This window comes from Macrobrachium nipponense, chromosome 21 (assembly GCF_015104395.2).
Source record: "Macrobrachium nipponense isolate FS-2020 chromosome 21, ASM1510439v2, whole genome shotgun sequence".
Classification (NCBI taxonomy): domain Eukaryota; kingdom Metazoa; phylum Arthropoda; class Malacostraca; order Decapoda; family Palaemonidae; genus Macrobrachium; species Macrobrachium nipponense.
Genome location: NC_087212.1, coordinates 74,721,321 through 74,734,034, shown reverse-complemented (window position 1 = coordinate 74,734,034; position 12,714 = coordinate 74,721,321). Strand labels below are relative to the sequence as shown.

Here is a 12,714-nt window from a genome sequence, read left to right as displayed (position 1 = left end):
CTCCTCTCTTTTTTTTTCCCTGTACTTCCTGGTTATACTGGAATGAACAAGGAAATAAGAGGAATTGTATGGAGTCTATCCATCAGAGTTCAAACCTGAGAGACTATATTTTTGGTTCAGTCTTAGGATCTTACCAAACATATGTCAACCTGTTCAGGATGGATAGCACTGAGAGGTTTGAACGCCTCTCCACTGGTACTGTTTTGGGAACAACCAGTTTGGCTTGAACTAGTTGCCTTCAGTATCCTGTTATCACTGTAGAAGTCTCCCTTTGGGAAAACTTCACCTTCGCTCTCTTCATTAGAGAATGAAGGAGTTCTGCTTCCAGTCCTTATTCTTGTCCCTTGAGTGAAGAAGAATTAGGCTGTAGTGCGATTTACAGGAACCTACAAATATATTAGTATATTATTCTCACGACATACTTCTGTTATCAGTTGCATTTTCCGAGTAGTAGGCGTATATCTGTGAGTTAATTCTTCTGGTATGTGACCAAAACGAAAAGTACCCTCTCTTAATTAACCTGAAACTCAGAACAGCCTTTTGGGTCTCCCAAGAGTTACAGGTTTTGATTTTGAGATGACTCGTGGTATTGTTTCCCAACAACACCACAGCATATGTATTATTACCGAACAAGAGGGTTTTCTTCCCTCCCATTTCGGTTAAAATGCAGATGCTCGAGTGTATCTTTTTTGTGCTAGATGGTTCTAGCTGAACACATTCCTTTATGGAATGCACTACCAGGCAATTCAGTATGACAAGTTGAGCGAGTGGTATAGGGCTCTGTCTCAGTACTGCTCACTCTCTGAGATTCCTTTCGGTTTGGTATTGTTTTTCCTCTAACAAGGATTAACTACCAATTCGAAGCTGTCTGCCTGGCAATCACAGACTTAGGTCTCTGGTTGGATCGGAATTCTCCCATAATGCCCATCTTTCCTGCAACACATTTACTGTTGCAAGAATTTTCAGACAGAGATATAAGTATCTCATTAGACTCGCTATCATCTTTCTGTTTACCCCATGGTGTAACAGAAGTTTGTAGCCTTGTTGACTGTTCCATTGCGCCTGCCTCGTTGGCTGCTCCGATGACTTAGAATGATTTTCTTTAGACAATTTGAGTTTTGTCTTCTAATATACATTTCCTAATTTGTAAGATGTTCAATAATTATTTGTTCATCCTGAATTGTAAATAAATAATGGAAGACTTCACCTATTCCCCGCCCGACTAGCTCTGCTTCCAAAGTAAATAGAAACTTCCTCCCTGATCCAACCCAGAAGAAGCGGTTCTTCAGGCAGTACAATCCCTGTGTTTTCATTACTGGAAGACTCTCCGCTTTCATTGCAGACTCCGACTTTCTCGCTGAGCAGCAATGAAAGAGCCGATTAACTTTTGGAGTCCTCTGTAAAACAACAGGGATTAAAGCCATCTTCACTGGTTGGTGTCATCGACGGGACTTTTTCTATGATCAGAATCTTGAGAGTTTACGTCTCTCGATTCAACTGTGAAGATGTAGGTCCACATTCATCTTAGTCATTCACTAGTAATATAGTATAGTTTCTCCTTAGTTGAGATTCAACTACTGATGAGAAACTTCTGTCTTGCCATCACAGGGACCTTGGTCTCTAGAAGGCTATTGACTATTGTCTAATGTGCACATGACTCGCAAGAATCATCATCTCGTCTCTCAACATCATTGGCGAACAAGATAAACGATTTGTATGGTTGTTCTCAGCATAACCTTTCAAAAGATGGATGTCATGTTGTGACTATGTCTCGGATGCACAACAACAGAATCAGTCAGCATCTGTTGACAAGTCTAAGCCCTTCATGATCTGCGCTGTGGACTTTGTATTGGTTGATCCAGATCTGTCATTACTTTTTCCTATTGGCATGCTACTGTACCTATGAAGGATTGACACCCTTCATTGGGTGTTGATGCCTTTATCCACTCCAGACTGCCAATGCAGAAGCGTCCAATGACACGTCTTTCTCCGAGTCTTACGAGATCGTGAGAGACTTCTCTGCAGTTGGATAGTCCAGTGGATGGGTACATTTCATCACTCCGAAGAATATGTCAAACCAGAAGATAGATGAGGTCTCATTGTGACCGTATTTATATCTTTCTTCCTTCGGGTCTGCCCACAGGTTCTTGGAACCTCTTTTCCTTGGACCAGTGGTGGATGCTTGGAGGTTGTTTGCTTACCTGGCTCCTTCAAGAGGACAAGTTGCATCTCGCCTATGGTGTGTGGTCCTAGAGGTAAGAAGGATGTGAGAGTGACTGGCCTCTCCACCTTCCCTTGTCCTTCTACTCTTCTTCCTTCAGGTTGGGCGATTGATGCGGTAAGCTTACACATCGAGCTTCCTTTCTATTTTTCTCATCAGAATCATAGAAGCAATCCCACTCCTTCCTCTAGCAAGGTGGGGAAGGAGATTGGCAATAATGCAAACCCTTCCCAGAACTTTGCATTAATACCCCCAACTCTAAATATTCTTCCCAGCCCTTTTTTGGATGAGTTACGATTCCTCACTCATTTCGGAAAGGCCCAAAAGTCTGACTTGATCATGCAGCTCCTATACTCCAATCAAGTTGTCAGAAGCAAGGTACTCCTCCTCGGTCTTAGGACCATGAGGAATAGGCCAGGTGTGCAGAACTCCAGTCAGTTCTAGAGGCTCACTCACATTCCTCCCACCAATCAGTGAGTCTTCCTCATGTAAAGGACTGAGGGGTTGTGTATCGTGTAGGAACAAATCACAATTTTTAAAAGTAAATTGTATTTTTCCTAATTATAGAAACCTGAGGCCCTTTACATTAATGCCCACGTCATGCCACCCCTCAATCTGAACCTGGGCCAAAAGGCAAAGTGGAGTGTTTACATCCGGCCTACCTGCCTACCAGACGGTAGTTACTGCCCAACCACCTAGTTCAAGAATTTAACAGCTTTAATTCCATTCTATGCTGAAAGTAATTCCTTATATAAAGGACCTCAGGTTTGTATAGTTAGGAAAAATACAATTTACTTTCAAAAATTGTGATTTTGTGGACTACTTTGGAACAACAATGAACAAGAAGCCGTTAGTTATTTTTCCCCATTCTTGGATCTGCAGGTTTGTGCTGTGGATGCATTTCTACTAGACTGGTCTAGTCTAGATACATATGCTTTTCCTTATTTTGCTGGAGTAAGAATAGTGCTGAACAAGTTTCGGGTAGCACAGAATTTTAGAATGACTCATGTAGCTCCTTGATGGCCTCAGAGGTAGTGGTTTCTTGACCTTCTAGCTATTTCAGTAGATCTCCCTTGAATTTTTCTGTTAAGGAAAGATGTACTGTGACAGTCAAATACCGTGCAGTTCATCAAACCTCTGCATACTACAAGCAGTTCCCGGTTAACAGCGGGGTTTCCGTTCCCAGCTGAGCACCGAAAACCGAAAATCATTGTTAACTGGAACACCACTGTAATTAAGGTAATAAAAGGCATGCATGACTCCATAAACGCTGATTTTCACGTCTGCAAAAATTGCATACCGGCACTGAAAATCTGGTTAACGATGTCGTTAGCCAACTGTTGTAAAATCGAAGCCGTTAACTGATGTCGCCGTTAAGCAGGGACTGCCTGTACACTTAACCACATAGGGCAAGAATATTTTTCAAGAGTTGGCAATCCTTAAATGAAGAAGAGAGACAACTTGGCCTAAAATTAGAGACAGTGGTTTGTGTATGGTTCCTGGTGTTGCTTTAAAGGGAATTCCAGCACCTTTGCCTCTTTTGATAACATCATAAAGTTCCTGTGTTTTTGTAGAGATAGTAAGGGACTTTCAATAGCTGCTATTCAATGGTACTGAACCATGCATTCCTCAGTATTGTGTCTCTTACAATTGGATCTTAGGCAGGTGTTGAGATTATTGGAAATTAAACCCCCTAGAGCTCAGAATTAGTCTCTCTTGGAGTTTAGACTTAGTTCTAAACTTTTATCTGCACATCCGTTTGAGCCTTGAAATCAACACTTGAAGTATTTGACTTATATAAAGACACTTTTTGGCAGCATCAGCGGCAGCTAAAAGAGTCATTGAGTTGCAAGTATTCTCTTATAAGGTAAGTTTTGCAAAATAGATGCTATTTTATCGTTTCTGCCTGTACTCAGAGATAAGACCAGCGTTAATGCTAAGTTAATACTGAGAACGGTAAGAATTCCAAATTTAACCTTTTTAGTGGGAAATGAAGAGATGTTGCAAGCATTCTCTTATAAGGTAAAGGTATGTTAAGGCATGTAAGGGGCCAAGATTAACCATTTAGCTTTTGGTGTTGGAAAACTTAACTCTCCCTTGTCAAAGAATTCAGTGTCATTCTTTAAATATCTTGTTAGGGTAGCACATAAGCTTGACTCACATGTAGCACCTTTATTGAAGGTAAATATCTTTGTGTAGCCATGGCAATTTCATTAATAATTTTTTTTTAGTTTGTTGCTTGAGGACATAGTGTGGTGCAGTAGTAATGCAATTCAGTCTTTCCCACTCTTTACCTTAAGGGCAATGAAATTGCTTTCAAGAACTGTTAAACCCTGGTCAGGTCATTTCCTGAACTGATAGAAAGAGCAAACTTTTAGGCTCTTTTGTTTTAAATCCTGGTTTTGGTTTTCTGGGGAACAATAAGGTACATATGTTGTATAGGAGCATGCCTTTATATATATCATTAGGTATTTGTTTTAGTAAATTGTTATATTTTGATTTTTGGACGAAGGCAAAAGTGTCATTTCATGTCACTTCCATTCATTCTGGCAAAAACTGAAGCTGTTTCCCTGCAAGCCTTCTGTTGTACACACATGAGAGCCTTCCTCCATGAATGGAATACACCGTCTGGCAGCAGTAAGATCCAGGAAGGTTTGGGCTTTCATGTAAGAAGCTCTTTGCTCATTTGGCTGAACAGACTTTGTCTAGCTGCACTACCTACATTGTGGAAATCACCTGTCTTTTAACAGTAGTGGACTACCAAGCCATCTTCTTTTATATTTTGAATGCTAATGTTGCTGAGACATTGCTATCTTTTACAGTAGATAAGTATTCAAATAATAAATATTATTATTAGAATTTATGTTCAGTGAGTATTCTTCCATTGCAAATCGGTTATGTATGGAAACACATATTATCTGGAGGATTAAATGTCAACTCCTTCACCTGCCTCTCAAGGCTAAAATTATTGCAGCTGTCTTCCTTGCTCTTCAAGGGCTAATCTGTTTCATCCTTCATCCTAGTTTGGGATTCAGGTTACGTATTATGATGTATGGGTTTGTGATAATAAAAGAATGTTGTTCCGACACGGCATACAAACCTCGGTCCTTTTACAATAGGAAGATACTAGCGGCAGCTGGATACTGGTCGTAAGCTTTCGAACAAGGGGTTCGGTAGTTAACTGCTTGTCCCGACAGGCGCGCGCTTCGCGACTGGTAGGTAAACAAATCACTTTTGCTTTCGGCCTGCTGGAGTGTGGACGTGTATCATCGCTCTCTGCCCGCTTCATCGTCGTTTGCTTTCGCATGATTGTGTTTTTCTTTTTCTATGTATCTAGTTGAACTAACTTGAATAAGTAGCAATCATTTCATTGAATTCAATTGTGAATTAAAGGATCTTGGCTTCACAACGCCCTCCGAGACCCTTACCCGAGTGCCGGGACTGAAGGGCGTAATTTCGGGAATTCATTTTCCAGAATGATCCTCGTATTGTGTATGCTCGTGCCGAGCGGGAGCGCTCGCTCCGAGCGTATATTGGGTTGGAAATGTGTAGATGAAAATCGTAAGTAAGTGCTCTTTTCATTTATATTTTTTTGACCTGTATGCCCGTTGCCGAACGAATGCGCTCGGCACGGAAACTTTTCATATATTATTTTTTATTGTAGCAATACTCATTTTGGATCAGTTTCCGAGCTTACCCGGAGATTGATCCTTCCCCCTTTTTATTTTGAATGAAGTGAAATCGCAAGTGCAGTTCTTTTTCATTTTCATTTTTTTTATTGAGATTGCTTTGTTGACTGGGATCAACTGTTCGCTATTCACGGGAATTGATCCTTCCCCTTTTTTATTTGTGTTATGAAGTGAAATCGCAAGCGCAGTAGTCTTTTCATTTTCATATATTTGTTGATTGCTTCAATTCATTATGGATCAAGGTTTCCAGAAACCTTGATCCATAAAGGTAAGGAATGGAACCTTTCACCCTTGCGCTCGGTACCGAGGGCGCAAATGCGCTCGATCCGAGCCCTTATTCATTGTGAAGTGAATCGTTTGCAAGATGCATTTTTCATTTTGTTTCCTTATTATTGATTGCATCAATATTATTTGGTTCAAGTTCCGCTCAGTCAGGGAATTGATCCTTATGCCTTGTATTCGTGCCGATGGCACGATTGCTCTAGGGCTCTTATTTTGTTGTTGCGTACATGGGTACTGTGCGGGGGTGGGGAACGAGAGCCCCCCCCCGCGCTCAGTTCCCACAGATGGCTCTTCCCCTTGGGGGGGGGGGTGGGGGGGGGGAGGTTATCGGCGTTCTTCTCCTCGCCCGATCCGTCGAGCGCGGGGGAGGGCGCTCCGTGCCCGATGTACAATTGTATTAGGTAGTCTTCCACTCGTTCGGGAGGGATCAAACCCCCGCACGAGGGGATTTCCCCACAATTAATCGCTACTACTATTATTTTCCGCAGGTGCTACTGCCACGAGCGTGGACCTTGGTGAGGTATGGGCGTCCTTCCAATTTGGCAGAGCGTGCTGGTGTCCAGGGGCTGCGGTTCTATGTCTGGGCCTACTGCGGTCACCCATGGAGGTGGTGACCACGCAACCAGGTGACGACGTCCCTCCTCACCTGGTGTACTCGCCTCACGTGGTATCAGTCTTGCCTACAGCCGCTGTGAAGTGCCGTTCGCCGTAACCGAGAGGGGGGCGTGCCGCCGCCGCTCGTGGTTGCCGCGCTGCAGCGACCACACTTCCGCTGCCCTAGAACTCGCCCCTGGACCTGCCGCCGGTACCAGGATGTTGCTGGCTGCTGCTCCACTTCCTGTGTTTCCGGTGCTGCCTGCCGTACCTGCCGATTCTGGGATGCAGTTGCTGCGCTGGCTGTCCCTGCCGTTGCTGCACTGGCTGTTCCTGCCGTTGCTGCGCTGGCTGTCCCTACCGATGATGTGCTGGCCGTGCCTGCTGTTCCTGAGATGCCCATACCTGCTGATGTTGTCCCTGTTCGTGGTGGTACTACCCCAGACTTTGGTCTGTCTGTACAGGTGCGTCCGGGCCCTGTGGCTTCGGCTACAGCAGCCCCGGCTCCGCCCTGGATAGCAGATCTTACGTCTGTCCTGAGGAAGCTGACGAAGAAGAGGAGGAAGGTGTCGTGGTCGTCGTCTTCATCTTCTTCATCGTCGTCGCCGCCGCCTCTTCCCCTTCGACTTCTAAGGCTTTACAGCCGAGGAAGAAGAAGAAGGTCGCCTCCTCCCTCCTAAGAAGCTTCCTCGGGAGCTTCTCGGGGACCCGTCTCACCTCGGTGGGACGGGAGGGTTCCTTCCGCTGGTCCTCCTGCTCCTTCGGGAGCGCGTCTCTTCTTCCGCAAGGAAGAAGACTACGGGGACCAGAGGGGTACCGGCTAACACCGGTACTTCCTCGCCTGGTGTCAGTGGTGCTGCCACTGCATCAGGGTCCGTCTCGGCCTCTCGTTCGCGGGAGGTACCGAGTGTACGGTCGCCTACCAGCGACCGTGCAGCCAGGAACCAGACCTCTGAGTCCGCTCAGCGTCAGGTTCACGGCACGGGGCGGAAGACTGGTGACAGCCGCTCAACGCGACTATTTCACCAGACCAGCTCTCGTTCTCGCGGTGAACAGCGGCTACCCGGGGACGTGACGGTCCCACGACCGGCCACGGGCTGAGGCTGGGAAGAGGTCCTGCCCGTTCGCCCGGTGCCACTCCACGGCTGAACCAGCGACGTGACGTGCCGTGAGGACTGTTTACAGCCTCTCACGCGACTCTCACCAGACCCTCGTTCTCTCGTTCTCGCGCGACAGCTGGCTACCCGGGGACGTGACGGTCCACGACCGGCCACGGGCTGAGGCTGGGAAAGAGGTCCTCCCGTTCGCTCGGTGCAGCCACGGCTGGAACCAGCGACGTGACGTGCCGTAGACAAGCACCGTCTCACTGTGACAGTGGAGCCTGCAGGTCGCCTGACCGTCGCTCTCACAGAGAGCGATCGGGTACGGCAACCAGCACCAGCTCTTCTGACACTCGAGATCGGGGCCGCTGTGCTCAGTCCAGCCGTTCTCCACAGCGAGACGGTTTCGACCAGGCCTGCAGCTCGATCGCCACCGACGGGTTGACGATCGCCTGCAGCCCTCCAAGCCTGCTGGTTCTGCCAGCGAGCAACGAGGGAGCGTCAGGTCTGCCTCTCCCGTACCTTCAACCACCTCGGGTTACACCGGGAGGAGCGAGGTATTGAGGAGTGATCGTGAGGGGTGCGCCCCTCATGATCCCACCACAACGCCCTACGTGCCAGGCACGGTTCTTGGACCGGCCAGGGCGTATGCGCAGTGGATGGGGAAGACCGAGAGGGCTGTCGCTGTTCCCCCTTCTTAGGAGGAAGGTTCTCGGAATATGCTCTTGTTCGAAGGGCTTAACGGTCCCACTCTGCAAGATGCTGTGACTTCCGAGATCCAGAGGAACTTTGCCGAGGTTACGGCGCTGATTCGTCAGCACAATGACCTCGGGGAAGGATCGCCGCTACCACAGCAGAGCCACGTCTCGGCTCGAGTCGTTTTGGGGCCCGAGAGGGAACCCAAATCGACGGTGGGTCGGCCGCGATCGGAGCTTGCTGACTGTGTTGAACCAGGTAGTCTCTCGTCTCCGGACAAGAAGGGCTCTCTCAGTTCTGGACGGTCGAACAAGCTACTTCACCTCCTCTACTGCGACAGAGGCGTTTATACGTGTCTTCGGACACCGTATTTAAATATACCCCCTTCGGTCCTCCTGAGGTTTCGACCTCGACGAGGACTGGAATGAGTCGGAGCGGTATCGGCTCTCTACTGTCAGGTGTCGATCAGCCCCACCCAGACGAACGTTTTCACAGTGGCGGCAGACACTTACCTACAGTATGAGTTCGTAACCCTCCTCGGGAAAACGTTTTCTCCTGACGATACGTTTTCCCAGGCTCTGAGAGGCCATCGCCGTAAGGCGATGGCTGCTCCTTTTCTTCTCCAACTGCTAGATCCGCTGGGAAGGCGAGCCAGTATCCAATTCCTCCCCCATTCCCTCTCTCCTTACGGCTACGAGGGAAAGGGTGGGAGGGATCCTACAGAGATTTCTCTGTAGATCCCACGTTAGGGGCTGCGCTACCGGGGGACCTTCGGGTCTACCTGACGTAAGCCCCGGTCATGAGGAGGGATCCTGCCCCTTCTCGATTTCTACGGGAATCGAGAGGACCACCAGCCGATATCGTCTGACGAATTCGGTGGGGGGTTTCGCAGAGTGCTTAGAATTCTACGGAATTTCTAGCGCACTCAGAGTGTTCGAGTTTTTACGATCTCCAAACACTCAGGTCGAGACCACGGTCCAAAGTGAGCGAGAACCTCCCCGATAATTGTTACACGATAATCGGGAACCTCGCTTATGCTCGAATTCCTGTAATTTCTAGCATTTGGAAGAAGACCGCTGCTGAAAGAAGAGTATCTCACAGTAGGCGCTTACCTGGAATAGAGAAGAACGGACGGGAACTTCCAGTTTGGCTTGAACTATCGTCTTCGGTATTCTGTTCACCATTGAAGCTTTCCTTTGGAAAGAAACTTCTCCTTCACTCTCTTGAATAAGAGAACGAAGGCGGTCGATCTCCAATCCTTATTCTCATTCCTCGAGGAAAAGAATTTAGGATGGAGGTCGTGGTACAGAACCTACAAATATACTACGTATATTACCCTCGCGACATGATTCTTTAACAGTTGAATGTCCGTGGGGTAGGCGCATACCGTAGTTAACTCTACGGTTTGTGACCGAGACGAATTGTATCTTAATTGAACTGCAACTCGGGGTTGCCTGCAACCTCCCAGCAGTTATCAGTTTTCGATTTAGATACTTTGGTATTGTCATGACAACACCAAATCAGCTTTTGTATTTACCGAAATCCGTTTCGGTTAAATATTAATTGCTCGAGCGTATTCTTTAGGCTCGATGGTTCTAGCCGAACGCATTCCTTCGTGGAATAATGGATTACCTGCAACTCAGGATGACGAGTCACCGAGAGCTACTGCGTATTGAACTGCCTGATAGCGGCTCAGTATCAGCTAGGTCTCTGAGATGCACGGTCGGTTACGTCTCTCTCTCCCCTGGTTGGATTGACTACCGAACCGTATCTCTGCCAACAATCATGGACTTAGGTCTCTGATTAACGGGGATTCTCGCAATAATGAAGGACCATCTACTGCTGTGACGCTCGATTTCATCGCCTTCGACATTGCGGAGAATTTTCAACAGAGATATCTCTTGGACTCTGTCATCTTTCTGTTTACCGCACGGTAACAGAAGTCTGTACTAGTCAACCGCTGCATCGCACTGCGATAATGCGAATGATTTTTGCAGACATCTGAGTTTGTCTTCAAAATATCTCGTATTCGTAGGTGTGCAATTTCATTGCTCGCCACCCGAATTAACAGATATGTCAGAAGACATCGCCTACTCTCCGACCTGACAGCTCTACTTCCAAATTTCAGCCCATGAGAAGCAGTTCTTCAGGCAGTAGTTCCCTGTCTTCATTACTGGAAGCGCTCCGCTTTTATTGCAACTACGGTCCTCACGGACAGCAATCAATAGCGGTTTAGCGTTCTCAGTCTTTGTAGCACAGGTTCAGAATCTTGAGAATCCCTCTCTCGGTTCAGCTGTGAAGACGTAGGTTGCATTTTCTGTACACCTTCGTCTTCAACGTCACATAGTGTGTTTCTCCTTACCCGAGAATCAACTATACTATGAGATATCTTGCCATCAAGGACCGCGGTCTCTAGAAGGCAATTGACTTTCGCCTGTTGGGCACATGCCTTAAGAGAGTCATCACCTTGCCTTCTGGCATCGGTGACGAACAAATTATTTGTTTAGTCTCTTGGCATAACCCTGTTAAGGCGAAGGTCACGTGACTTGCTCGGTGCTTGGACAACTTGCCTCCTACCGAAACGCAGTCAGTAGGCAGCTGTCAGAGCGCCCAAGTCTGTTACGAACTTCGCTGTGGACTTAGTTTCGGTTGTTCCATAACAATCTTTTCTTCGTCCTAACGGCTTTGTCACAGTACCCATACCATCACAACCCAACATTGAGTGTCGGTGTCCTATCCACTACCGAGAACAACAACTTCGCTGCAGACGGATAGACCAGTATGGGTACAGGACATCACCGAAGTCGAGAAGAGGGATAGGTCATTCGACAATTCCCTTCTTTTCCTCTGAGGTAATTGCATGACTTTGCCTGCGAAGTCAAGCATCCAGGGGATGGGGATTCGTGACGCTCGATTTCGTACCGAATTCGTAGCGAAGACTCTGAACCCTTCGGTTCCTGACGATCGGTTAGAGTCCTTCACAGTCCCCTCCCTAATGGACTTCACGCCTTCGATGCGAAGGAGATGCTGCTTTGTCCTGTTGAAAGCGCGACGCGCTTTCTGAAGAAACTCGACATCCCAGGCGGAGTGTTGAAGACTCTTCGTCAGCACCAAGATGACCTAGAAGTACACTCCCTCGAGTTACACAAGAACTTCTCCGTGGCGCAGGCTGAAGGCAGGGGTCTGGTACAAACCAGACCACTGGCACCATCTTCTACCTTTTGGATATTGCCCACAGGTCCTTGGATCGTTTTCCTTAGGACCCGTGGTGGCTGCTCAACACGTTGTGTAGCTAACCCAGACCCTAGCAGGCTGAACAGCATCGAGTCCTGGTGTGACTGTAAGAATAGATAGTGAATGAGAGAGTGACTGGCTTCTCTTCCTATCTTTTTCTACCCCTCTACCTGTGGGTAGAGGGATACGGTCATCACCTTGCTGGATAAGGACGAGATGCCGGTGAGCTACTCGACAGAGCCCCATCCTATCCCTTTCACTAGGGATGGGAGCGAATATCCACCACTTCCTCCTACAAGGGGGGGAAGTGGATGCCAACAAGAGACAAACCATAACGTTGTTGCCTCTTGCAAATAGGAACTTGTTCTTGTTTGCTGGTACGAAGAGATACGCTTGCCTCTCTCTTAGTACTTGGTCCAGAGGTCTGACCATTGATCCTGCGGTGCACACCCCGATCAATCGGACAGAGGCTTGGATCCCTCCCTCGCTCTTACGACCAGGGAGGCTTCCAAGGTTGGGCAGAACACCAGTCTGTTCACAAAAAGACTCAGATTCCACCCACCAAGAAGTGAGTCTTCCTATTGTAAAAGGACCGAAGGTTTGTATGCCGTGTCGGAACAAATGACAATTTGTCCAAAATTGCATTTTTCCTAACTAATACAAAACCTGACGGTTCCTTTTCATTTTACCCACCATAGCCCCACCTCATGGCCACCCCTCACTCTGCAGTTTTTGCTTGGGCCAAAAGCAAAAGTGATTTGTTTACCTACCAGTCGCGCGCGCGCGCCTGTCGGACAAGCAGTTAACTACCGAACCCCTTGTTCGAAAGCTTACGACCTATCCAGCTGCCGCTAGTATCTTCCTATTGTAAAAGGACCTCAGGTTTGTATAGTTAGGA

The 12,714-nt window shown here is 47.5% G+C and overlaps 1 protein-coding gene across 1 annotated transcript in view; it reads left to right on the top strand.

The window, feature by feature from the left end:
• Positions 1-12,714, top strand: part of LOC135198178 (serine/threonine-protein kinase PRP4 homolog) — a 277,937-nt gene that overhangs the window by 44,617 nt on the left and 220,606 nt on the right. The gene's annotated exons all lie outside the window — the stretch shown is intronic.